This window comes from Protopterus annectens, chromosome 12.part0, assembly GCF_019279795.1.
Source record: "Protopterus annectens isolate FY-2018-M chromosome 12.part0, PAN1.0, whole genome shotgun sequence".
NCBI lineage: Eukaryota > Metazoa > Chordata > Ceratodontiformes > Protopteridae > Protopterus > Protopterus annectens.
Genome location: NC_056746.1, coordinates 895135264 through 895162549, shown reverse-complemented (window position 1 = coordinate 895162549; position 27286 = coordinate 895135264). Strand labels below are relative to the sequence as shown.

Sequence of the window (27286 nt, the reverse complement as noted above, 5' to 3'; positions counted from 1 at the left end):
GAAGCTGATCGTGCTATCATGAAACTTTTTGACTCTGTAGTTCTCCAGAAATTACTCACGTGTATGGTATTAAGAGCACAGAACTTCAGTGCTTTAGTAACTATCTCAAGGGTAGAAGCTTTCAGACCAATATTGAGCATTCACAATCTTCCTTAAAATCAGTGCTTAAGGGGTACCACTGATTACTATAACGTGTCTTCTCCTCTTCTCTGTTTGCACCGTAGGACTTAGTAAATCTCAGTAAACTACAAGGTAGCTGCTGTGCTGATGACCTGATGTTCATTGTGTTACACTGCTGCAGTCATTACACTTGGGTTATCCTGCTGTCAGGCGGTTCCCCAGTCGGCCTGAGTTCCAAAGTCTTGGTCCGGCGTCGGTTGCTGTCACTTCTTCCCTGACGTCAGTGCGACAGGGGTATATAAGATGCAGCCGATGCCATTTTCTTCAGTCTTTCTTGCCGCGTAGTGCCCGAAGCAAAAGCAGTTCGCAAGTGCCGGTCGGCCGACTCCTGAGATTTTGATTCCGAATCTAGAACCGAAGTCTTCTACAAAGCTAAGTACCCCACTGGGGAAACTTTTTCTTGCCTCAGTCCGATGTCAGTAAAAGTTAATAACTGTATTTCTTGTGGGAAGCAAATTCCTCATAAGGATTTCCATTCCTATTGTATCCCATGCCTAGGCACAGACCACAAAGTCACTGGTTGTCGGTTTTGTACTAGGTTTAGCAAGCGCACTATTAAACGTCGGTTTGATTTTGCCCGACATTATTTTGGCAGAAAATTCAATTACACCATGCCGTCGGAACTTCCGATGACTGGAATACATAAAAACCGCAAAGACAAGGACAGGCATCCGAGGCCCAAAACTGACGACGAAGCCTCTTCTAGGCCGGTCGCCGGTTCTCCGGTTTTCAGCGAGGTGCCTTTGCAGCCCCTGACGACCACTTCTGCAGAACCACAGGCCGCCTCCGACCCCCACGTGGAGATGGCTGGGCCTTTGGACGCACAAGTTTTTCAGCCTACCGAAACTAACCCTTCAGAGGGATCCGGAGTAGCTGAGCAACCCGAAGCTTCAGAGGGTGTTTTCAGACCTACTCAGTTAAGCATTAAACCCTCTGCTAAGTCTAAGCCTCCTTTTAAAACAAAGAAACAAATACAGCATTCTCCAGGACAGGCCTCCATGCCTAAGAAACAAATGCTCAAAATGGCCGAAGACTTTAGCACTCTAATCAAGGGTCCCATCCCCCTCCTGATAAAAGGCCCAGACAGGATGCAGACTATGACTCATCCGGCCAAGTGTCCATTTCTTCAGATTCATCCTCAGACCTAGGATATTCTTTACCCCCTTATGAGGATTCTGATGCTGAGGAATCAATTCTATCAGTCTCTCCGCCTGAGGACTACTCCTTTGGGGAAACCTTACATACCATGAGGGAGCATTTCCATTGGGAAAGCCAGGATTACTCAGAATCCAAGAAAAGGCTCAGAGACTTCCTTTTATTACCTCAACACAGACCCCTTGCTATTCCGCCAGTGTTAGATATCGTGGATGATGTGTATACTGAATCCAGCTTAAATCCTGATTCCTTACCTCCAGCCCCAGTTAAACCTGACAGATACTACAGAGTCCCTGACTCACACAAATTTCTGTATAAAAGCCCTGTTGCTGACCCTAAAACTATTTTCTCAGGGACCCAAAGGGATTAAGTCCTCATCAGCAAAAAATCCAGTTCCCTCTGACAGAGATTCCAGAGCATTAGACAGATGGGGAAAGAAAGTATATACGTCTGCAACTTTACTAATGAGTGCCTTAAATTGCCAGTTTCACATGCTAAAATATCACCAATTTTTGATATCTCAGTTGAAACAAAAAATGCTTCCAGATTCAGATCCTCCTAATTTTAAAGAAATGCAGGATTTATTGCATGCAGCTGAACAAGTGGGAAAGCATACTTTGCAATGTGGTTTTGATTCTTTAGAGGCCTCCTGTAGAGCAGCAGTTACAGGCTCTGTCATTAGAAGGCATGCTTGGTTAAAAGAACATACGTTACCAGATCATGTTAAAGCAAAATTATTGGATGCACCTTTGCAGCAGGATGTGTTATTTGGAGTTAAGGCAGAAGAGGTATTAAAGAAAATGGAGGATAAGGCAAAATCTATGCAAATGGTGAAGGATTTCTTACAGGTTCAGCCTCCAAGATTTAGCAGAAATTGGCCAACAAAGAATTGGTCCTTTCCAGTTACAGACAGACCTCAAAGGGGCAGATACAGACATCCAAGATGTAGAGGTCAACCACAAGGTCCTTACAAGCCTCGACAATGGGGTGCACCAGGTCAGAAAGAAGGGGAAGACAGGCCCCAACCATATAAAAAGCAGCCTCAATGACTTCCCACTACAAATAGCTGTCTCTTGGCAGCCCCCTTGGGAGGAAAACTGGCACTTTTCTATCACAATTGGCATTAGATCACCAAAGACAAATGGGTTCTCAACACTGTATCTCAAGGTTACAGGTTCCACTTTCACACTCTGCCAAGGTTAAAAGGAATGCCAAATCTGCCACCAAATCAATGGGCAGAGGCTCAAAAACAAATTACAGCATAGGTTTATAGGTTCATAGGTAGGTACTAGGCTATCGGCCCTAGGGCCCATACAAGCCTAGCCAAAAAATGTACCCTGGCTTTCGCCACCCAAGAAAATTATTTTCCTGTGCCCCTGCCGAGCAGAGCCACAGAAGTGATCCCCGAGGTGAATTTCCCATTTCCCATCCAATCATCAAGATTTTTCTTGAAGAGTGCTAATGAGGAGCTCTGTTTGACATATATAGGTAGTCTGTTCCAGAGTATTGGAAGTCTCTGGGACAGGAATCTATCCCTCCAGCATGTTCTGTTTATTGTGGTGACAAGGTTAAGGTCCCTAGAGCGTGTAGCTTGGAGGGATTGGGATTTCTTTAAGTGGAGCATGTCCAACAGCTCTGGGTTTGACATAGCTTTGTCTGTTAGGCAGAGATCGCCCCTGAGTAGGCGATATGCGATGGAGTAAAGCTGTAGTTTTTTGAGACGGTCTGCATAGGGCATCTTTTTGAGGCCAGTAATCCTCTTTGTGAGGTATTTCTGTGGTCTTTCCAGTTGTTGTAGATGTCTTGTGAGGTACATACCAAAAGGGGTGTTGTACTCTATAATGGGTCTAATGAGTGATGAGTAGAGGGGAACAATGACCACTTTTTTTCTGGATGAGAATCCTTTTGTGATGAGATGAGCCATGTAGAAGGCTTTCCTGACCACTGTGGCGATGTGATTATCAAAGGGGAGACTACTGTCCACCTGTGTCCCAAGGTCTCTTATCACATTTTCGGCATTAAGTAGACTACCAGCTATGTGGTAGTTCATGGGTACAGAGATTTTACCAAAGGGGATGACAATACACTTTTTGGCATTGAGCTTCAGGCCATGGCTTTGACACCAGGTATCTGTCTCAGTGAGGCCCTTTTGTAGTTTGTCCACATCGTTAGGAATTTCGATTATGGCTCCTAGTTTGCAGTCATCTGCAAATTTTGTTAGCCAAAGACCGTCTGTGTTGGCCTGCACTTCAGAGAAGTAGATACCAAACAGGAGAGGACCCAGGACTGAACCCTGTGGTACTCCACTTGTCACTGGTCTGATGTCGGATTTGGAATCCGCTACTTTCACAGTGTGGGTTCTGTCCGTGAGCCAGTTGGCAACCCATCTTGTGATATAGGGATTTATACCTAGTTTAGTGAGCTTATCTATAATTCCAGAGTGGGGGATGGTGCCGAAAGCCTTGGCGAGATCTAGATAAGCTGTGTGAACCATTTTACCCTCATCTATGGCTTTGGTGACTGCTTCAAAGAAGTCAATCAGGTTTAGGAGACATGATCTGCCATTTACAAATCCAAACTGAGTAGGGTCCAGAGTTTGGAGATTACCAATGTCTTTGTTTATGAGTTCCACGATGATACGTTCCATGGCCTTGCAGACCAGGCTCGTTAGGCTAATGGGCCTCATGGAACTCATGGAAATGAGAGCTATTCAAAAGGTACCACCACAGGAACAAGGACAAGGATTTTACTCAAGACTCTTTCTGGTTCCCAGAAAGGACAAAGCCTGGAGGCCCATTCTGGATCTTTCTTCTCTAAACACTTACCTGTTCCGAAATTCAAAATGTTGACACTACAGCAGCTTCTTCCCATGCTTGGCTCGTGACCTTGGACCTCAAGGAGGCATACCTACATGTCCCTATCAGACAAAACTGCAGAAGATACCTCAGATTCATAGCTGGTTCAATGCACTATCAATTCTCTGCACTGCGCTTTGGCTTATCTACTCCGCCCAGGGTCTTCACAATGTGCCTGGCACTAGTAATTGCATTTTGCAGACAGAAAGGAATTCAAATTTATCCATACCTGGATGACTGCCTGATTCAAGCAGAGAGCAAGGACATTCTTCTAAAGCATCTGGCATTTGTAAAAAAGTTATTAAGTTGCCTGGAGTACACAGTAAACGAAAAGAAATCAAAACTAGTGCCCTCACAAGAGATAATATTCCTAGGTGCCAGCTTGAACACAACGGCCCAGATGGCTTATCTCATGCCAGACAAGCAAGGACAACTGACTCAATACTTTCAATTGATGGCAACAAAGACCCAACTCCCTGCAAGAAAAATTCTGCAGGCCTTGGGTTACATGGCATCTTGCATACTACTAATTCCATATCCCAGACTGCATATGAGGAAACTGCAATGGTACCTAAAGAGTGTATGGTCTCAACACTGTCAAAGTTTGGAAACAGTTATACCACTAATTCCTTGCCTTCAACAGGAGTTTCGATGGTGGGCTCAAGCTTGTCACCTCAACAAGGGACAGCCTTTTACTCAACCCACAGCCAGGCAAACACTGAGAACAGATGCATCGGATTACGCCTGGGGAGCACACATGGCAGGAAAATGTATTCAGGGTAAGTGGCCCGCAGAACAAAGGTATCTTCACATCAATCAAAAAGAGATGTTAGCTGTACAAAATGCCCTTATAGCTTTCAAGGACCTGCTGCATGCAGGACAACTATTACTAAAGACAGACAACACCAGAGTTATGTGGTACATAAACAAGCAAGGGGGAACTCACTCCTACCCACTGTGCAAACAAGCCATGACCTTGTGGAACAGAGCTCTAAACTATCAAGTTCATCTGCAAGCACAATTCCTGCCAGGAGAGAAAAACACACTGGCAGACGACTTAAGCAGAAACATCATGGATCCCCATGAATGGGAATTGAATCCACAAATATTCAAAATGATAACACAGAAATGGTGGAGCCTGGACATAGATCTGTTTGCATCCCCAATGAACTGCCAGCTACAGAAATTCTGCACAAGGAGTTACCATCCACAAGCATGGAAAGTGGATGCCCTCTCATTCAGCTGGAAAAACCTACAAGTATACGCTTTCCCACCACTACCTCTCCTTCCAAAGGTACTCATAAAAGCCAGGCAAGAAGCGCCAAAGATGATCCTGATTGCAACAGACTGGCCACGCCAGCACTGGTATCCAATCTTAAAGAACTTAGCACAAGAACCACCCTGGATTTTGCCACAAATCCCACATCTGCTGACTCAGCACAACAATCAGACACTTCACAGTCAGCTAAAGACCTTAAACCTAGCTGCATGGAAAATTTCCTTAGTCAAGCAAGCAGTGCCTCTCTCCAAAGCTGTTACGGATGTCATTCTGGAGGCCAGAAGGCCTAGTACCTGGTAAGCCTATTCGGATAAATGGAAGAGATTCTGTGCCTGGAACCAGGCTCACAGCCTTGACCCTCTTGTCCCAAACATTCCTCAGATACTACAATATTTAACTGAGATGCTGGACAAAGGCCTCTCCTATTCATCCATCAAGATCCACACCTCTGCCATCTCTGCTCATTACAACACGGATCCACCAATTTTCTCTAATCCTTTGCTAAAACAGTACCTCAGAGGGGCTAAAAACATAAGACCGCCCCGTAGAGCACCTACTCCAACTTGGGACCTCAACTTTGTTTTGGAAAAATTAACTTTACCTCCTTTTGAGCCAGCTAACACAGCAGAATTAAAATATATCTCTTGGAAAACTGCTCTGCTCCTGGCAATAACATCAGCACGAAGAGTTTCAGAATTAAAGGCACTGATGGCATTGGAACCTTTCCTCATTTTCCACCAGGACAGGGTGTCTTTAAGAACTAACCCTACGTTTATGCCAAAGGTGGTATCAAGTGTGGCTCTAAACCAAACTATTCACTTGCCAACTTTTTATCCAAAACCACAGAATAAAGGGGAGAGATTACTGCATTCTTTGGACATTCAGAGGCAGTTATGCTTCTACTTGGACAAAACCAAAGCTTTCAGAAAATCTGAGCAATTATTGGTAGCATATGCTGCAGGAGCACAGGGAAAAGCCATTTCAAAACAGACTATTTCAAAATGGATAGGACATTGTATACGTTTCTGCTATACACACCATGGGAAACCTATACCTAGCAGCATTAGATCTCACTCCACCAGGGCAACAGCCACTTCAACTGCCTACCTCAGAGGAGTACCTACCAAGGATATTTTGGAAGCAGCAACATGGAGTTCTGTGCATACACTACCAAGGATATTTTGGAAGCAGCAACATGGAGTTCTGTGCATACATCACCAAGCTTTACCATCTGCTTTTGTACTCTAAATCCAGAGCTGGCTTTGCCACTGCTGTGCTGCAGGGCCTTATAGCCACCCCTAATGCCTTATAGAACCAGCCACCATACCTCAGCTTTGGGATTCTACCCAAGTGTAATGACTGCAGCAGTGTAACACGATGAACATAGTACAGTTCTGTACCTACCATAAATGTAGATGTTCGAGTGTATACACTGCTGCAGTCCAGGTTACCCTCCCTCCTTCCCCTCTTACTTGCTGGTAGGTACCTATGTCTTTTACCCTTTACTACCTATGGGGAGTATTTGCTGGTAACTGAAAGTTGTTGTTTGATTTTCTTTTGTATGTGTTATTAGCAATTTGAATTGCCTACCTATTAGGGGGCACCTGACATCTGGGGCAAGAAAAACTGAAGAAAATGGCATCGGCTGCATCTTGTATACCCCTGTCGCACTGACGTCAGGGAGGAGGTGACAGCAACCGATGCCAGACCAAGACTTTGGAACTCAGGCCGACTGGGGAACCGCCTGACGGCAGGATAACCCAAGTGTAATGACTGCAGCAGTGTATACACTCGAACATCTATATTTATGGTAGGTACAAAACTGTACTTTACTGTGGACATCCCATAAAGACCTAGGCGGTACCTTTCTCAAGCTGACCACCTACGTCAACCAGGTATGCCAGTTCAATGGCTGATCTGGCTTAAAACAAAATATTGACCAAAACAACACTATATTGTTTGGAACACATAAAAATGTAACTACTTTCAGGTCCACATTTATTAGGGAACCTATTGTTTCTTGTTACATCATTCATGATACTATATAGGAACTACCTGTTATATATTTTTCAAGTACAGGTCCCCTACTGTGCCTCATTCTGAGAAGACTAATTACGTGAATCATTCTGCATCAAAGTGAATGCACCTTTTTTGGGTGACTTTAACTGCCCCACCATAAACATACATACCTATACAATTAGCAACAAATATGCTCAAAGATTCTTTAAAGTTTATTATTTCTATTTCCCATGATCAGATTGTTGCTTTCCTCACAGGTGATGGTAATGTCCTTGACCCTGTCCTTACCAACTTTATCCCTTCCTTTTCTACTGTTAACGTCACTATCTCTGTAGTAAAATCTGAAAATTAACAGCAATTTTTCTCCCTTAAAATGCAAGTTAAAAGCCATAAAGGCTCCACAGGATTCTGAAATTACTCCATTACCAACTTGCAGCTATTTACAAACCTTTTAGATGATTATAACCGGTGTAGTTCTCCAGGTAACCCAGTAGTCTTATTCACACTCCTCCCAATTGTGTTACATTATGTACAAATGCATCGCGGAGTCTGTTCCCATCTACAAAGAGAGTAATGTAAGTTCAGTAATAAACCCGTATGGCGAAATTCTCTGACGTATAAGCTTCATAACAAAAACAAATTCACACTAACTGTAACGGATTCCCACTCCCCAGTATTAAAGAGAGTTAACGCTAATGAGTAAAACCCTCAAGCACACCACCAAAGAGTGCAAGGCCAGCTACGAGCTCAGGGTTGCTAATATCTCTAAAGATAACCACAAGGCTTTCTTCAGTTACATTAACAGACTGAGAAACGATGCCCATTACTGTACTACATTTAGTGGACGCTCCCAAACTGCATTACTGTACTGCATTTAGTGGACTCTCCTGAACTGCATTACTGTACTACATTTAGTGGACTCTCCCGAACTGCATTACTGTACTACATTTAGTGGTCGCTCCCAAACTGCATTACTGTACTGCATTTAGTGGACTCTCCCGAACTGCATTACTGTACTACATTTAGTGGACTCTCCCGAACTGCATTACTGTACTGCATTTAGTGGACTCTCCCGAACTGCATTACTGTACTACATTTAGTGGTCGCTCCCAAACTGCATTACTGTACTGCATTTAGTGGACTCTCCCGAACTGCATTACTGTACTACATTTAGTGGACTCTCCCAAACTGCATTACTGTACTGCATTTAGTGGACTCTCCCGAACTGCATTACTGTACTACATTTAGTGGACTCTCCCGAACTGTTTCTAATGTCTTCACAGAAAAATTCAATGCTAATTTTATGCTCCTTACTCAGCTAAATGTTCCCCTTCCGCTACTAGCCATTAGTTCCCTCCCAAAATCACCATGGACCAGGTTATTTCAACACTATCCAAACCAAAAAGAGGGGCCTGATGATTAGTGTCAAGCACCATGTAGCCAAACCCCTCTCAAACGTCTTTATTTTATGTCTCTCAATGGGTTATGTCTCCTAAGCATGGAAAATGGCCAGAGTGGTAGCATTTTACAGTTTAGCTCCACAGCAGAACTTAAAAATTCTGTATGTCAGTCTTTATTTCTGCAAGGAATATTCTGTCCTAAATAAGAATCCAAATATTTAGGAATTTCTGCAATGCTACACTAGTGTGTGCTTCCATATAAAAATAACCAAAAATGAAACAAACTAAACCACCTTGTACTGAATGGACAAACTTCCAAGATGCACCGAACATCCACTTTATTGAAGAAAAAAAATACAAAATCCTCTGTGAGCGCTTTCGTTTAGCCAGTGCTAAAACTTCATCAGACAATTAAACAGTTGTTACATCGCATCCTTTATACAAATCCTAATAATTTAATTGAACCAATTTAGTAGTTAAATGATGCACTAATACTACCTCATACCTTGCTCACTACTCATATTACAAATAGTACTAAAGAAACACTGTTAACTTAAACACATATATTTCCTAAACATAACCTTATGATTCAAAGCTACATAAAATCTTAAAGACAAATTGTACTCATGAACAAGCTATACTCATGACTAACATTTCAGATGCACACACATATATATATATATATATATATATATATATATATATATATATATACACACACATATATATATATATTATATATGAGTAAAAATGAGAAATCTGTATTTTTGTATGTATGAATGAATACGGGGAGTATGCAGTGTGATACAATAATATAAAATATCAATATATATTCACAACTCTAAAACCTTGTTATTAAAATTGTCTTGTTTAAAAAAAAAATAATAAATAATCATAAATATGTGCTTATTATGTGCAAAACAATGCATAAAAACTTTATAAAAAAGTAATATGAAACTCCATACTAGACTTATTATTCGGTTACTAGTTGGTCGTGCCAGAACGATGCAGTGGCTTAATCTCTCCAAAATATTTTAATCAAGATGTTCTTGTGTATGATTCCTTATTTAAAAGGATTGGAAAGCAATGGCATTACTTTGCTTGCCAGCTGTCAATCTTCATTATTTGTGTAGCAGCCTGTATTGGTCTCTCTCTTAATTTTAAAGAGTTTTTTGCACAAAAAAAGTTGCTTTGGGCTCGTGTATTACAAAAAGGTGAATTTCGTTTATCTGTTTGTATTACTGTGGGAGCTGTCAGTTTTCTTTTACTGACAAGTATGAGTGTAAAAATTTACTTAGCAGAGGACGCTATATTGAACCGTATTGGGCTATGTAAATGAATAAAACATGTGCTTGGTGTATGGATGGTGAAAAAAAGCCACACTATAAACATCTTCTGTCTGGTGGAATTATTGGTATGTATTGTGAAGTATATGGAGAATGCTGCTATGAAATAGATTAGTAGTAAAATGTTGTTGGGTTAAAAATAACCTGCATACAGCAATGTAGTTGGGTTAGCAGGAGCTACAAAAAGGTCTGCAAAACACTTTGGGGCTGTGGTAGTACCATTTGAAGAGCCAGTGCTGGCAGATATCTAATAGGCGGTAGGTATCTACCATACATAAAGCAGTACAAGTTGCTTAAGATGATTTGAGAATTGTGTATACCTTTGTTTGCTATTCTTTAAAGCAAAGTGTTTAACTGTTTGCTAGTGTGTCGTAATAGGTTTTAGTCATGTTGACACAGCTTTCTTAGTGTTTTGGACAAAAGCTGTGTACCATAAGATATGGTGCCACATCAGTGTGTGTGACTTCTTTGGTACCACCTAGTGGTTGATGAACAGCCTGGCATGATTGGTAGGTGAGATGCTTAGCAATACTGGATTTTATTTTTCACTTTAAATTACAGGTTAATTGTGAAACCGTTTAAATAACAGTTCTGCATTTTCTGTGTGTTCTTTAGTAGATTGTTACCTGCTGTGGTTTTAGTTTTGTATTGATATCTGTTGCTGTTTCCATACAGGGGATGTCCAAGTTGCAGTGAAGGTGTAGTGGAATTGCATTTTTCTTGTCACAGCCTAAAATTTTCCTGAAAAGCAACCAGAAATATTAAAGGTGATGTGTGGGTCAGTATGGAAAATCTTTAATAGAAGTATTAACGATATAACTCGTAGGGGATAAGCTTTAATGAGGGAGTGTGATACAGGCATGTGAATTGGAGAAAGAACATGCTGGAGGGACAGGTTCATAACCCAAAGACTGCTCATGCTATGGAATAGACTTCCCATACACCTCAAGCAGTGCACCTCACTGGCCCTCTTCAAGAGAAGTCTTGATGAGTGGATGGGAAATAGAATATTCACCCCAGGGATCACTCCAGTGCCTCTACTTGACAGAGGCACTAGGAACAAAGGTTGGGTGACATGATGCCAGGGTAATCCTATGGGCTAGGCTTGTAAAGGCTCCAAGGCCATTAGCCTAGTACACACCTATGAACCTATATACATATATATTAACTAAGCACTGTTGTGCATGAATGAAATTTTTAACTATGAAACTGTAGAATACATCTTAAATAAAAAGACAGATGAAATGCATTGTAATGTTGATGGATCATCTAATTTTATTTCTCTCTAATGCCTTTAGTTTTAATACTGGGGCTGTTGAGCTCCGCTCATTAATTCCTGGCCAAGTATCTGCTTGTGTTCTTATTTGCCATTATAATTCCTTCAGCTCTAAATGCAAGCTCCAGGGTTTTTTATCATTGATATCTACATGATCAATAGTTATAAAAGAAAATTGATGGTCTTTATATTCACTGACATGTTTTGCTAATGCATTATTGGATCTATTTTTCTTAATGGCATATTCATGCTCGTATGGGCTAACTGTCTCTCTGTTTTCCCTATATAGAATGTTGAGCATGAATTACATGTAGCTAAATATACAGCCCCTTTTGATTTACAATTGTATCCACTATGTAAGTGAAACGTTCTCTTCCTTAAATGGAAAAATTCCCCTGTATTTATTTTGTGGCACTAGTGGCATATGCCACACTTGCGCATGCCTATATTATTATTTCCAGATGTATAATATGTGTCCTTTAAAATGTCTTTGAAACTTTTACCCTTCCTGTAAACTATCTTGGGTTTCTCACTGATATGATTCCTGCAGTGAGGACCTTCAAGCAAAATCGTCCAATTATTCAGTATGATTTCTCTAATGATGTTATGGTCTTCTGAAAAAGTAAGTACTAACGCTCTAGAGAAATCATTGTCATTTGTTATAATATTAATTTCATTATTATTGAAGCTCTCATTATTCAAATTGATAGAATCACTGGACCCCTTGTCCTAAGCAGTGTTTACCTAAAATGGGTTTGAAATGCTCATTCATTCTTTTAATGGTGACTTCTTGTATTAATGTGCCAATCAAAATTTCAAGGTATTCCCTGTTTAGGAACAAGCTACGTAAAAAACTACATTCTTTTTTGAATTGATTCAAGTTGGTTACCATCCGGCTGCCCTTACCAATTGCCCTTTGACAACGGACTTTTTTTGGTGCTCTGGGTGGCAACTACTATAGTGTAGAAAAGAATTGGAATAAGATTCTTTACAATGAATAACTGCTACGTAAGCTTGACTGATGGAATCTTTTATAAGGTGGACATCCAAGTAATTCATGTATTCATTATTGATATCCCATGTGAATTTTAAAAAATCTATTGTCGTATTTCTATATGTTAAAAATTCCATTACTGCATCCGATGTGCCTTTCCAAATAATGCTAATGTCATCCTGGAATCTGTGATATGATTTAATAAAGGTATAATATCTGCTCTTAAATACAAAATTTCTCTCCCAAAATGCCATAACTAAATTAGCATAGCCCCCCCCCCACATGGTGACCCCATAGCAATACCTTTTTTCGGTAAAAAATATTTGTTGCTAAAAGTTATAAAGTTATTACTTAATACTATCTCTAAAAGTTCAATAATTAAATTAACTAAATCATGTGTAGTATTGTGAAGAATGAGCATTTCATTCACCCATTCCAGCCTTTTAGTTTGAGGAATGACAGTATATAGATCACATACATCAATGGTAACTAGAATGTCATGATTGTTAAATTCTACATCATTCATGTGTTCTAAAAAAGTCCACGAATCTTTACAGATTTGTGTTTCCTTGACAAGAATCTTCTTTAATTCATAGTCTATGTATTTTGCACATGCTGAAGTGATGGAATTTCTGCCATCAACTAATGGGCGCATAGGTGGGTTATCTACACTTTTATGTATTTTAGGGGGACCGAAGAGAACCGGTATCCTGGGAGTAGTGATATTCAGATAATTGTATAAATCTATGTTAATACGTCTCTCCAGGAAGATGTCATTAATTTGTACATACATTTTTCTGTAAGCTTTATTAAGTTCATTCAATGAAATGTCTATGTATGTGTCTGTGTCTAAAATATGATTTGTTCTTATACATATCATGATTCATTATTACAGCACCACCCCTTTATCTGGTTTCATGATTCTTATATTATCTTTCATTAATGCCTTCAAAATCGTTTGTTCATTATTATTTAGGTTTTAGATGCATTTCTCTTTCATGTTTACAGTGTATAAATGCTTTAATTCTTGTTCACACATTTTTTCATATGTGATTAAGTTGGGATATAAAGGGGGATTATATATGCTGCTTATGTTGAACTTACTCTTAACATTGTATATACTATCTTGGTATAGTAAACTAAAATTAATCTTTCTTAAAAATATCTTAATGTCAATCATAGTACTAGTAAAATCAAAAATCCTAGAGGGAACAAAAGTTGTTCCTTTGGATAATAAATCTGCTACTTTTTCATCAAAGTGCACTTCAGAAAAATGATACACTTTAAAATCACCTCTGGTATTCACTACTATATGTTCATTATACACTTTAAAATCACCTCTAGTATTCACTACTATATGTTCATTATACACTGTAAAATCACCTCTAGTATTCACTACTATATGTTCATTATACAGTTTAAAATCACCTCTAGTATTCACTACTGTATGTTCATTATGCACTAAAATCACCTCTGGTATTCACTACTATATGTTCATTATACATTTTAAAATCACCTCTAGTATTCACTACTATATGTTCGTTATACACTTTAAAATCATCTCTAGTATTCACTACTATATGTTCATTATGCAGTTTAAAATCACCTGTAGTATTCACTACTATATGTTCATTATACAGTTTAAAATCACCTCTGGTATTCACTACTATATGTTCATTGTACACTTTAAAATCACCTCTAGTATTCACTACTATATGTTCATTATGCACTTTAAAATCACCTCTAGTATTCACTACTATATGTTCATTATGGACTTTAAAATCACCTCTAGTATTCACTACTATATGTTCATTATGGACTTTAAAATCACCTCTAGTATTCACTACTATATGTTCATTATACACTTTAAAATCACCTCTAGTATTCACTACTATATGTTCATTATACACTTTAAGATCACCTCTAGTATTCACTACTATATGTTCATTATGCACTTTAAAATCACCTCTAGTATTCACTACTATATGTTCATTATACACTTTAAAATCACCTCTAGTATTCACTACTATATGTTCATTATACACTTTAAAATCACCTGTAGTATTCACTACTATATGTTCATTATACACTTTAAAATCACCTGTAGTATTCACTACTATATGTTCATTATACACTTTAAAATCACCTGTAGTGTTCACTACTACATGTTCATTATACACTTTAAAATCACCTCTAGTGTTCACTACTATATGTTCATTATACACTTTAAAATCACCTCTAGTATTCACTACTATATGTTCATTATGCACTTTAAAATCACCTCTAGTATTCACTACTATATGTTCATTATACACTTTAAAATCACCTCTAGTGTTCACTACTATATGTTCATTATACACTTTAAAATCGCCTGTAGTATTCACTACTATATGTTCATTACACACTATAAAATCACCTCTAGTGTTCACTACTATATGTTCATTATACACTTTAAAATCACCTGTAGTATTCACTACTATATGTTCATTATACACTTTAAAATCACCTCTAGTGTTCACTACTATATGTTCATTATGCTTACACATTGTAATGGCAACCTCATGTATATCATTCACAACACATAAATCAGCAGCAAACATTAGGCCATTATTTATACAATCATAAAATCCGCGGTGGTGGTGCTGCGGTAGCATTGTCGCCTCACAGTAAGATGCTGTCTGGTTCGATTCTCAGCTAGACCATCTTCTGCGTGGAGACATGCGTGAATGGGCGTACCTTCTTCGAAGGTTGTGCGTCAGGGCTGGTAACTTGGCACGTAAAAATCAACTGCCAATCATTAGTGGACCGGAGTTCCGCTGTGGCGACCCCTAACTGGGAAAAGCCGAAAGACACCACCACAACAACAACAACAACTTACTTCAAGTCCTCCATTGTTTGTTCTTCAGCCCGACCCCTTGAAATCCCGCAGCATTAACAGTGCTTAGTTAATATATATGTATATAAGTCTAGTATGGAGTTTTGTATTACTTTTTTATAAAGTTTTTATGCATTGTTTTGCACATAATAAGCACATATTTATGATCATTATTTATTCATTTTTTTAAAAAAGACAATTTTAATAACAAGGTTTTAGGGTTGTGAATATATATTGATATTTTATATTATTGTATCACATTGCATACTCCCCTTATTCATTCATTTTTACTCATATATAATATATATGTGTGTGTATATATATATATATATATATATATATATATATATATATATGCATTTGAAATGTTAGTCATGAGTATAGCTTGTTCATGAGTACAATTTGTCTTTAAGATTTTATGTAGCTTTGAATCATAAGGTTATGTTTAGGAAATATATGTGTTTAAGTTAGCAGTGTTTCTTTAGTACTATTTGTAATATGAGTAGTGAGCAGGATATGAGGTAGTGTTAGTGCATCAGTTAATTACTAAATTGGTTCAATTAAATTATTAGGATTTGTAAAAAGGATGTGATGTAACAACTGTTTAATTGTCTGATGACGTTTTAGCACTGGCTAAACGAAAGTGCTCACAGAGGATTGTGTATTTTTTTCTTCAATAAAGTGGATGTTTGGTGCATCTTGGAAGTTTGTCCATTCAGTACATGGTGGCTTAGTTTGTTTCATATTTGGTTATTTTAGTTGGATTTGTGTTTTGTTCTTCCATATAAAAAGAACTTCAGTCAACTGCGTCTAATAGGATAGGTAGATACCTCCAGGTGTTGATAGACAAACTTGTGTTCTACAGACAGTCACTTAATATTTAAGGAATATTAAGATAGATGTTTAAGGGAGAGTTTGGTGTATCATCAAAGAATCAGTGTGGTCAGAAGTTGAAAATAAGTATTTTTATTGTGTCTTGATATTCCATACAAAATAGCAGCACTGTACATAGCTATTATGGTATTTAAAACTGTTATTCCCCAAAATGGCCTGATGAGGCCAAATGTAGTGACATGATTTTATTTTTCTTGTCTAACGTTAGTCCTCCTAGTGTACTTTCTAGAAGAACAGTATTCACATTTTTAATTGCATTTTAATTTAATTGTGGTGTTGTGGTGTCCACCATGAATACTTACTCCCCCTCAATCTGTGGGAATCATAGTTTTTGGTCATAACCCAGGTAGTCAGGATCATCCCCCTGGTAGCTTGTAAAGTAAGATTTGTAGGAGATAACTGAGTCATACAGCTGCTATAGTAGCACGCTAACTTAGTTAGTGGAGGCCCCACTTACTGCATGCTGATGTACTCCTTCTATAAGCCATTGTTTGCAGTAAGACAAGTACTGGAAACATCTCCACCCTATTGTTAAGCGGTGATGCTTACCCAAGCCTGCCCGCACACACTTGCCTAACCCAGCCTCTGTTCACTGCTCTAGTCATCACCAGGATTAAAGAGAATTTTCCACCACAGCTAACAAATCATCTCCATCCCTACCACTGAAGAAAGACAAGCAGACAAAGCCTTATCTTTCCTGTCTCCAACTGTGGCAGCTCATGCAGTTATCTGGCTGATAAATGAACTCATGTCATCTGACTTATGGTGAGGGCGTTATCCTTTTGCACCAGCAGAGCTGGCTAATTCTCAGAATTACTGCTTACTTTCAAAATGTCCAGAGAAAATAGCAGTCACTTTCAGTTGTGCTCCTTGTCATGTTTTAATTACATTGTAATGAGCCATTTCTTTTTCAGCTACAAGTAGCTTAATTTGTACTCCTTTTTGTGAAGGCTAAAATCAGCTGCAAGGACTGATGTTCTTCATGTTTCACTGTTGCAGTCCTCACATATGGGTTATCCAGCTCCTGGTAGCCCTGCTTTGGCCTGAATACCAGAGTCCTTGGTATATGACGTCGGCAGCCGCTGGTTGTAAAACTGATGTCAGAACGTCAGGTATAAAGGAAGGCAGCCAACGCCATTTCCTCAGCTTTCTTGCCATGGAGCCCAAAGCAGATCCAATTCAAAATAGTACATGTTGGCCATTTACCCGACTAGCAAGTTGAAGACACCTTCAGATAAGTACCCCATTGGGGATCCTTTTTTCTTGCTTTAATGAATGTCAGATAAAGTTAATAACTGTCTTGCCTCTGGAAAACCGATTCCACACTGTGATTTCCATTCATATTGTATAACTTGTTTGGGCCTTGAGCACAACATCCCTAACTGCGATCTCTGTGCTTCCTTTAACCTGCGTACCATACACAATAGAGATAAGATTTTGTATAAGCATTTCGGAGTCTGGCCTAAGTTCATCAGTATGGTGTCTTCTGGTCTCCCGACTTTGGATATACCTAGAACGACAGCACCAAAAACTGTTTCCAGAACAAACCACGATCCATGAATATGTTACCTAGGAAATACAAAAACAAGGACCGCAACAGGCCTAGGGTTAAATCTGTTGACGACGCACCGGTGAAATTGGTCATCAGCACAGCGGTAGTCAGTGAAGCACTTTTGCAGCCCCTACAGTCCTCAGATTTTCAGCCGCAGGTCTCTGCCACAGGCTGCTTTTTCATCTTCAGACCCTCTGCCTGTCGCTGCCTCAGATGGGTCCGGAGCTGCATTGCAGGCACCGGCTTCTGACACCTCTTCTTTTTGACATGAGACCAGAACCAGACCAACTACCTTAGTTCAGGCATCTGCAGTTGCTAGGCCTCCCGAGTCCCTCCGGATTGCTAGTAAACCTTCCAGCCGCAAACTTTCTCACAAGCAGGTGTCGGCCTCCCCTCCTGTGCCTCAGTCCCAGTTGGTAAAGATGGCTGGTGATCTTCTTTCCCTGATCAGGGGCTTTCAACCTCCCCCTTCCAAGAGGACTAGGGAATTATCTCCTGATGTTTTGTCTGTCTCAGATTCCGAGATTTCCAGTATGTCTGCTGGTGAAGAAGGAAATTCTCAGCTTTTTTCTGGCTTTGAGGATTCTGATGCTGAGGACTCTATCCCTTCTGCCTCCCCTCCAGAAGATTTTTCCTTTGGGGATACTTTGAGTACTCTATGGGAGCACTTTAAATGGGAATGTCAGGATTTTCCTCAGTCTAAGAAAAGAATAAGGGAACCTTTGGATTTGCCACAGCATAAGCCTCTGGCTATGCCTCCAGTTTTAGAAGTTGTGGATGATGTTTTCTTGAAAAATTCTTTAACTCCTAAATCTGTTCTTCCTGCCCCCAGAAAACCTGATAGGTACTATAGGGTTCCTGAATCTCATCAATTCCTTTTTAAAACCCCTACTGTTGATCTAGAAATTATTTCTCAAGGTCCCAAAGGTGTTAAGGCCACTATTGCAAAAAACCCTGTTCCTTCTGATAAGGAGTCTAGCACCTTGGACAGGTGGGGTAAAAAAGTCTATACCTCTGCACCTCTTGCCATTAGATCCATGAATTGTCTTTTTCACTTGCTTAAGTATCAGCAGCATACTTTGGAGGCTATTAAGACTAAACCTGGAGATATTCCTTCCATGTCGGAGAACAAGGATTTACAAGACTTACTGAATTCTGCCACTTTAGTTAATAAGCATTCACTTCATTGTGGTTTTGACACTTTGGAGGCTTCCTGCAGAGCAGCAGCCACTGGTTCTGTAATTAGAAGGCATGATTGGCTCAGGGAGAAGCCTCTTTCTGAACCTGTTAAATTTAAATTGCTGGATGTTCCTTTGCACAAGGACAATCTTTTTGGTAATAAGGCTGAGGAGGTACTGAAGAAATTGGAGGATAAGGCAAAATCTATGCAAGCCGTAAAAGATTTCCTTCAGGTTCAGCCTCCTAGGTTCAGTAGGCATTATCCTTCAAAGAATTGGTCTTTCCCTGATCCTGGCAAGCAGGATCGCTCTAGGCCTAGGGGTTTCAGATCTTCCAGAGGGCAGGCTTTTGCCCCTCAAAGGGCTAAACAATGGCATTTTTCTTCTGCTAATTCGGAGAGTTCTAAGCCAGCTTCTCAAAGCAAACATTCTCAATGACTCTCCCCTTTAGGGGAATGGGTGGCCAGGTTCACAGGGGTATGGTCTACCATCACATATGACAAATGGGTGCTCAATACAGTAAACCAAGTTTTTTTCCATACCTTCCCTGTCTTGCAAGGGTACCCAGACATACCCAGAACTTTCAGGGCAGAGGTAGAAACTCAAATTTCTTCTCTACTGACTATGGGTGCTATAGAGCCAGTTCCTGCAAATCAGGCAGACCTAGGTTTTTATTCAAGATTTTTTTCTGGTACCCAAAAAAGGGGTCACCTGGCATCCTATTCTGGATCTGTCTATTCTAAACACTTTTCTGGTGATTCCCAAATTCAAGATGCTCACCCTTCAACAGTTGCTTCCTATGCTGGGCAAGGATACATGGCTGGTAACTCTGGATCTCAAGGAGGCTTATCTGCATATCAATATAAGGGAAAGTTGCAGGCAGTTCCTTTGATTCAGGGCTGGGGAGCAACACTTTCAATTATCTGCATTGCCCTTTGGCTTATCTACTGCTTCCAGAGTTTTTATGAAGTGTCTGGCTCCAGTCATTACTTTTTGCAGGCAGAGAAACATTCAAATTTACATGGACAACTGTCTCACTTAAGCAAACTCCCCAGAACAACTAGAAAAGGATTTGGATTTTCTGAAGAACATTCTCACCTCTTTGGGCTACACTCTGAATGAAAATAAGTCAAAGTTGGTTCCTACAAGGAAGATTGTTTTCCTGGGAGCGAGTCTGAATACAGCCACCCAGATGGTATTCCTCCCGCAACAGAAGCAAGACGATCTTTTGGCTTACTTCATGAACTTGGCCCCATGACCCAGCTCTTTCCAAGGTAATTCCTGCAAGCAATAGGGTTCATGGCTTCATGTATTTTGATGATCCCATATGCAAGGCTGCATATGAGAAAACGTCAGTGGTACCTCAAGAACCTTTGGTGTCAACACACACAGGACTTAGCCTTGATTCTTCCCCTGATTCCCTGTCTACAAATGGAGCTCCTCTGGTGGGCAACAGCCTGTTCTCAGAACAAGGGTCTGCCTTTCCGCCCACCACCTGCCAGCCAGACTCTCACCATAGATGCCTCCGATGTTGCATGGAGGGCTCATCAGGAAGGCAGGGGCATACAAGGGACTTGGAGCACCCAGCAGATTCATCTGCACATAAACTTAAAAGAATTGATGGCAGTGCAGCAGGCCTTGCTGGCTTTCAAGGACCTAGTCTACCCTGGGACTCTGTTGATCAGGACAGACAATACCACAGTCATGAGGTACATCAACAGGCAGGGAGGGACTCACACTTACCCCTTGTGCAGACAAAGCATGAGACTATGGTCCATAGCAGCATCCATGGGCTTACATCTAATAGCCCAGTATCTTCCAGGGAGGCTAAACTCTTTGGTGGATCATTTGAGCAGACATGCTCTGGATCCTCACGAGTGGCAACTGAACAAGGATATTTTTCATCACATCACTCAGCATTGGGATACCTCATAAGTGGATCTTTTCTTCTCTCACACCAATCATTTCCTTCCAACTTTCTTCACCAGGGGGTTTCACATAAAAGCCTGGGGGGTGGATGTGTTGTCCTTCCCATGGACACATCTCTCAGTTTATGCATTCCCACCTCTGCCTCTTCTTCCCAGAGTGCTGCTAAAGATAAGGGACAAAAACCAAAGGCTATTCTGATAGCACCAGATTGGCCCAGGCAGCATTGATATCCTCTCCTTCGCAGCCTTTCCCAGGTTCAGCCTTGGCATCTTCCTTTGGTACCAGATCTGTTGGTTCAGGGAGGGGGAAAATTTCCTTCATCCTCATCTTCAAACTCTGCATTTGACTGCCTGGCTAATACTTTAAATCTTTTCCAACAGGTGGTTGAAGTTCTTCATGAGGTCAGGTAGCCTAGCACCAGGAAACCCTATGCAGATAAATGGAAGAGATTTTGCTCTTGGATGCAGGCGAAAGGAGAAGACTCTTCTCACCCTTCTCTTTCCCTCATTCTTGACTACCTAGCAAGATTGTTTAATGGTGGACTTTCCTTTTCTTCAATCAAAATTCATGCTTCAAATCTGCAGAGGTAGCTGGTTCAAAAGGAGGCAGAGTAAGTTTTTCCAGGACAAAATTAAGATCCACTTTTCTTTTCTTCAATCAAAATTCAGGCTTCAGCAATTTTGGCATATTGTTCTTTTGAGCAACCCATTTTTTCTCATCCCTTGATGAAACAGTTCCTGAGGGGAGCTAGGAATCTTAGACCTCCCAGAAGAACTCCTACTCCTGCTTGGGATCTTAATTTTGTCCTGGAAAAACTTACTCTGCCTCCTTTTGAACCAGCTGCCTCTGCAGATTTGAAGTTTCTCTCCTGGAAGACTGCTTTTCTTTTGACTATTACTTCAGCCAAAAGGGTATCTGAGCTGCAAGCCTTAATAGCAGTAGAACCTTTCATTATTTTTAATTCAGATCAGTTTTCTCTGAGAACCAATCCCTCCTTTATGCCTAAGGTGGTTTCCAGTTTAACCCTTAACCAGTCTATTCACCTGTCTACATTTTTCAACAATCCCCAAAATAAAGGGGAAAGGATTCTGCACTCTCTTGATGTACATAGACAGCTGAGATTTTACTTAGACAGGACTAAATCCTTTTGAAAATCTGAACAATTGTTGGTTAGTTTTGCTCCTGGGGCTCATGGTAAAGCTATTTCAAAACAGACCATCTCCAAATGGATTGCTCATTGCATTCACTTTTGTTACCTGCAGCATGGGAAGGTTTCCCCCTCAGGCTATTAGGACCCATTCTACTAGAGCAGCCTCTACCTCTGCAGCCTGAGAGGTGTGCCTACTAAGGACATTCTAGAAACAGCTACTTGGTCTTCTGTCCATACTTTCACAAAGCATTACAATCTAGCTTTGTTTTCTAAATCCAGGGCTGGTTTTGCCTCTGCAGATTTGCAGGGCCTTCTTACCAACCCTTAATCTGTGATCCTTCCTCCCCCCTTTGTCTTTTTCCTGGGCTTTGGTAATCAACCCATATGTGAGAACTGCAACAGTGAAACATGAAGAACATAGTACAGTTGTGTACACTTGCCATAAATGTAGATGTTCGAGTGTATTCACTGTTGCAGTCCTAGTTTCCCACCCGCCAGTCCCCCTTTTTTCCTAAGATACAGACTATATATATTTTTATTTTTTGTATGACATGTGTCAAGGGTGCTACCTTCCTGGGTTAGCCTTCTTTTGGGGTCTCCTGACTGTAAATGCAAGAAAATCAGAGGAAATGACTTTATAACTTTATATGACCTTTATAACTGACGTTCTGACATCAGTTTTACAACCGGCGGCTGCCAACGTCATATACCAAGGACTTTGGTATTCAGACCGACTGAGGGCTACTGGGAGCTGTATAACCCATATGTGAGGACTGCAACAGTAAATACACTCGAACATCTACATTTATGGTAAGTGTATACAACTGTATTTTCCCTCTGTTCACTCCCTTTGTCAATATTGCAGTCAGATTTCCACTACTTCCATCCTCATATGTTTTCTCAGCTGTGACTGACACTGCATAGCGTAAGAGTTGTGAATTAGCAGGGTCGTGGTAGGGTTATCTATTAGGGGGAGGGAATGAGGGAAGGTTCGTAAACACCTTGCAGTATGTTTTTTTCCTGACCCTAAATATAATTATCAGTATGATTTGTGAGACAAGGAGACAATTTTGTGATGAAAGTGATAACAAATTTCATGCAAACACAGTTTGGTGAACTTAATTGCACAGAATTGCCAGAGAAGGGGAGAATATGTAAGTAATGTTTTATTTTTATGTCACAGTGTAGACATCATTTTATAGGGAAGGAAATAACACTGTGGGATGAAACCATGTTATATTTAGGGTACAGTTGTTATTCAAACTCTTTAAAGTACAGGTGTGCTGTAACTATAATATGTCCTTCTACCATAGTGTATTTTCTTCCTGTACAAAATCATTCCTACACTGCAACTTATAAAATGTATAAAACTTATTTATAAAAATATAACAACATGTAAAACTATGACTTAACCATTTTCTCACATCTGTCATATTTCTTTGCTGTTCAGCTTCATGAGTGCACACTGTGCTGGGTTAAATGAAATCTTACACTACCTTCTTTAGGCATTTTTATTTGTGTATGTCATTGTTTCATCACATTTAAGCCTTTTGGCCAGTATAAAAAAGCACATATAGCAATGGACATGGTAAACTCTTAGTTCTTTCCTACCCATTGAGGTCATAAACCTATTGAGACTCTAGGAACATGCATCTCCTTTACTGTGTACTGTCATTTACTACTGCCTTTTCCTTCCCCTGAGAGTGAGTCAGTCTGTTTCTATCCCTGTTATCAAGTTTCGTCACGAAACTTGATAACAGGGATAGAAACAGACTGACTTGATGAACCAAATATTTCTACCTTTCAAAAGCTCTAAGCACACTTTTGTAGTACCATATAAAACATGAGAAAGAACACAATCCAGAGCATCACTGGAAGAAGCTTTATAGGTTTATACTTACGGAGTCAGCACTGACAGTCTCCTGAAGAAGAACCATTGAACATGAGCTAATAGTGTTGAAGATGGTGGTAAGAGGTAGTGGTAATTTGAGAGAAACAGAATGTTTTCAACTTGGATTATGCAAGAGGGAAAGAAATGGGGATAAGTTGAAGAACGCTGTCTAGAGAATCTTAAATTAGGCAGTTGTTGAGGGAATGCTGCTGTTTTACTTGAATAAAGTGAAGGTCAGGCATAAGAGAGTAGGCCATAACAACATCATCTTTTTAATGACTCAGTGTACAAAATTAATCATGTCACTATTGTTGCTTTTGTGTCTGGGACACGAATAAAAGTCTTTGTGAGTTCTGTTCAGGCAGCTTTATTTCATACAAACACATTACTACTGTTGGGTATTGACTTTAACTTAAGTAAGTTATATACAAAGTAACAACTATGATCATGCATGCTCACTCCCTGGCTCTCCTTCAAAATGGCACTAGGGGTGTGCACGTGTGTAGGTTATATATGTGCACGTACAGCCTTGCATACTTCTTAAAGATATAGCACACACTTTGCAGTATGATTTACATCCTCTCTCTTTGAGAAATAAATCATGCAATTGTTATGAGACTGTCTGGCATGCAGAAATCACAGGTTACCCATAGTCATACATTATACAGTATTAAATATACATGTATGTACAATCAAGTCCACGTTGCTGTGTATTTCACACTTGGTTTATATACTTGTTCATATCGTGTGACATAAAACTGGGTATTAGATTTAGCAACTGGAACAGTTTCTGTAAAATGGTTGACCTGTGGAATGTTCGAATCACTTTCTGGAATGGAGTCAGAATTTTGAACACATTCTGATCTGGAAGTAGTGTCTGACTCACTCTTCGATTTAGAGTCCGCATCACAGATGCAATGTTGTGATTGCAGTGATGATGATTCTGGTACAGGAAGAAGATGTTTGCGATTCCTCCTGTACACCACTACTTCGGAATTTTCCAAGTAAGATCTTAGCTCAGCACAGATGCCTGTAATCTGTTCTATTTGATCAAAATGTTTTGTTGTCTGGATTCGTACCATCTCTCCTTAGTAATCTACTTGATCAGTCATAACTAGATTCTGGATATCACACTTCTTAAACAATTGAGCCTTGATGGTTTTAGGGTTCTTCGATTTAGGCTGCAACAAACTTGAAGAAATAGGTAGCATAGTTTTAGTTTGCCTGGAAAGTAGTCTTTGAGTAGGTGGGCCAAGAATATCATCACAGGGTCTGTTTCTGAGATTAAACAAATTCAAGAATACATTGGTATTGTCACGCTTTGACCTTTCAAGTAATTGTTTTGCACTCTGTACTGCTCGTTCAGCTAGACCATTGGATTGGGGATATTCAGGACTACTAGTGACATGTACAATATCCCATTCTCTTACAAATTTCTGAAACAACTGGCTAGTAAATTGAGTACCATTGTCAGAAAAAAATTTGTGTGGAAAACCATGAACTGAGAAATGATGTTTCAACTTAGTAATAACAGCAGCTGAGGTTAGGTTAGGTAGTAAATCAATCTCAAACCAATTCAAATAAGAGTCTACCAAAACTAAGTAGTGTTGATTGTTCCACTCAAATATATCAGTTGCTGCAGTAGACCAAGGTAGTTCAAGAATTGGACTTAACTGAAGTGGTTCTCTTTGCAAATGCGATCTGGTACTATTGCATACTGAACAAGAAGAAAGAACTCTATCAATGTTTTTTGGTAATGAAGGCCAAAATACAAATTCTCTTGCTCTTTTCTTAGTGGATGTGCAAAATCTGGATATATTATTTTTGTAAGGAAGAAGGAACAACAATTTAGGACCTTTGAAAATAATGCCATATTCCATCAACAATTCATCTCTGTAAGGAAAATATGTTTGCATTTCAGGTGATACACTAGATTGCTTTGACAGCCATCCAACATTAATATAGTGATTGAGCTTCTGCAAAATTGGATCAGTCTGAGTATGATTTCTTAATTCATCAAGTCTAGTGGTGGAAAAATTATGCACTGATATCATATCAAAGTCAAAAGTTTCTGCATTAAGCTGTTCTGTTGTAATTCTGGGAGATGTGGATAAAGTATCAGCCAGATAAAGCAATTTGCCTTTAGTGTAGACCATTTTGAAATTGTACTTTTGCAATTTGAACATCATTCTTTGTAATCTTGCTGTATCAGAATGCATAGGCTTCTTTAGAATAGTAACTAGAGGTTGATGATCAGTTTCAGCCTGAATAGCTCAACCATAAATATAATCATGAAACATGGAGCATGCAAATACTATTGCCAAAAGTTCCTTTTCAATTTGAGCATACTGCATTTCAGTTTGGGTTAGTTTTCTGGATGCATAGGCTACTGATCTGCCCTCTTGAAGTATAACTGCACCTAGACCAAATTTTGAAGCATCACAGGAAAGAGTAAGTGGTTTGTTCACATCATCGTATATTAACGTAGGTGGGGTGGCAATTTTCTGCTTAAGGTCTTCAAATGCCTTCTGGGGCTGTTCCAGCCATGACCATGCAACATTTTTGCATGTGAGCACTTGTAAAGTTGCTGTCAACTTGCTGAAGTCTGGTATAAATTTGCCTAAATAGTTGACCATGCCCAGAAAATCCTGTAAAGCTTGCATGTTATCTGGTGCTGACATTTCAAGAATAGCTGCTTGCTTGGTTGGGTCTGGTCTCAAACCTGTACTTGTAAACAAATGTAATTCTCCAATGCCTTTGTACTCTGAACTTATACCTTTGTTTGACTTTTCAGAATTATGCAAATAAACAAACTTGCAGTACTTTTGAATAACTGGACTTTGTGAAATAAGCTTCTCGGGCATTTTGGTACTTTTGTAATGTGATAAGGGCGAAAATGCTAAAGTAATTTATCATCATGTGTTAAAGTCATTTACCATAATTTTAAGAAGCATTAGAGAACTTTACAATGAGACTGAATAACTCACAAGCACTGTAATACTCTTGTAATGTCATCTTTTCTTATCAGTGTAAGAAACATGTTGAGCAACTGCACAATGCAAATAAATCAAACATCTGTTGCCTTAAACTCAATAACTTTTCGTAGTAATTGCACTTTACGAATGACTGCATACAGCATACTGAAATGTCCCCAAATTGGCAGTACCTGACTAGGCAGCTCTCTAAAGTACAAGAAGCTCTGTGTAACGGTGGCAGTTTGCGAATAGACGCACCCAGCACAAGAACATTTTCGAAATGGCTGTACTTTGACTGTATTACACAAAATAGTTGCACTTTGCACAGAATAAACTTA

General features: G+C 39.7%; 1 protein-coding gene across 1 annotated transcript in view; it reads left to right on the top strand.

Moving 5' to 3' along the window:
• Positions 1 to 27286, top strand: part of PREX1 (phosphatidylinositol-3,4,5-trisphosphate dependent Rac exchange factor 1) — a 2105011-nt gene that overhangs the window by 1390590 nt on the left and 687135 nt on the right. The gene's annotated exons all lie outside the window — the stretch shown is intronic.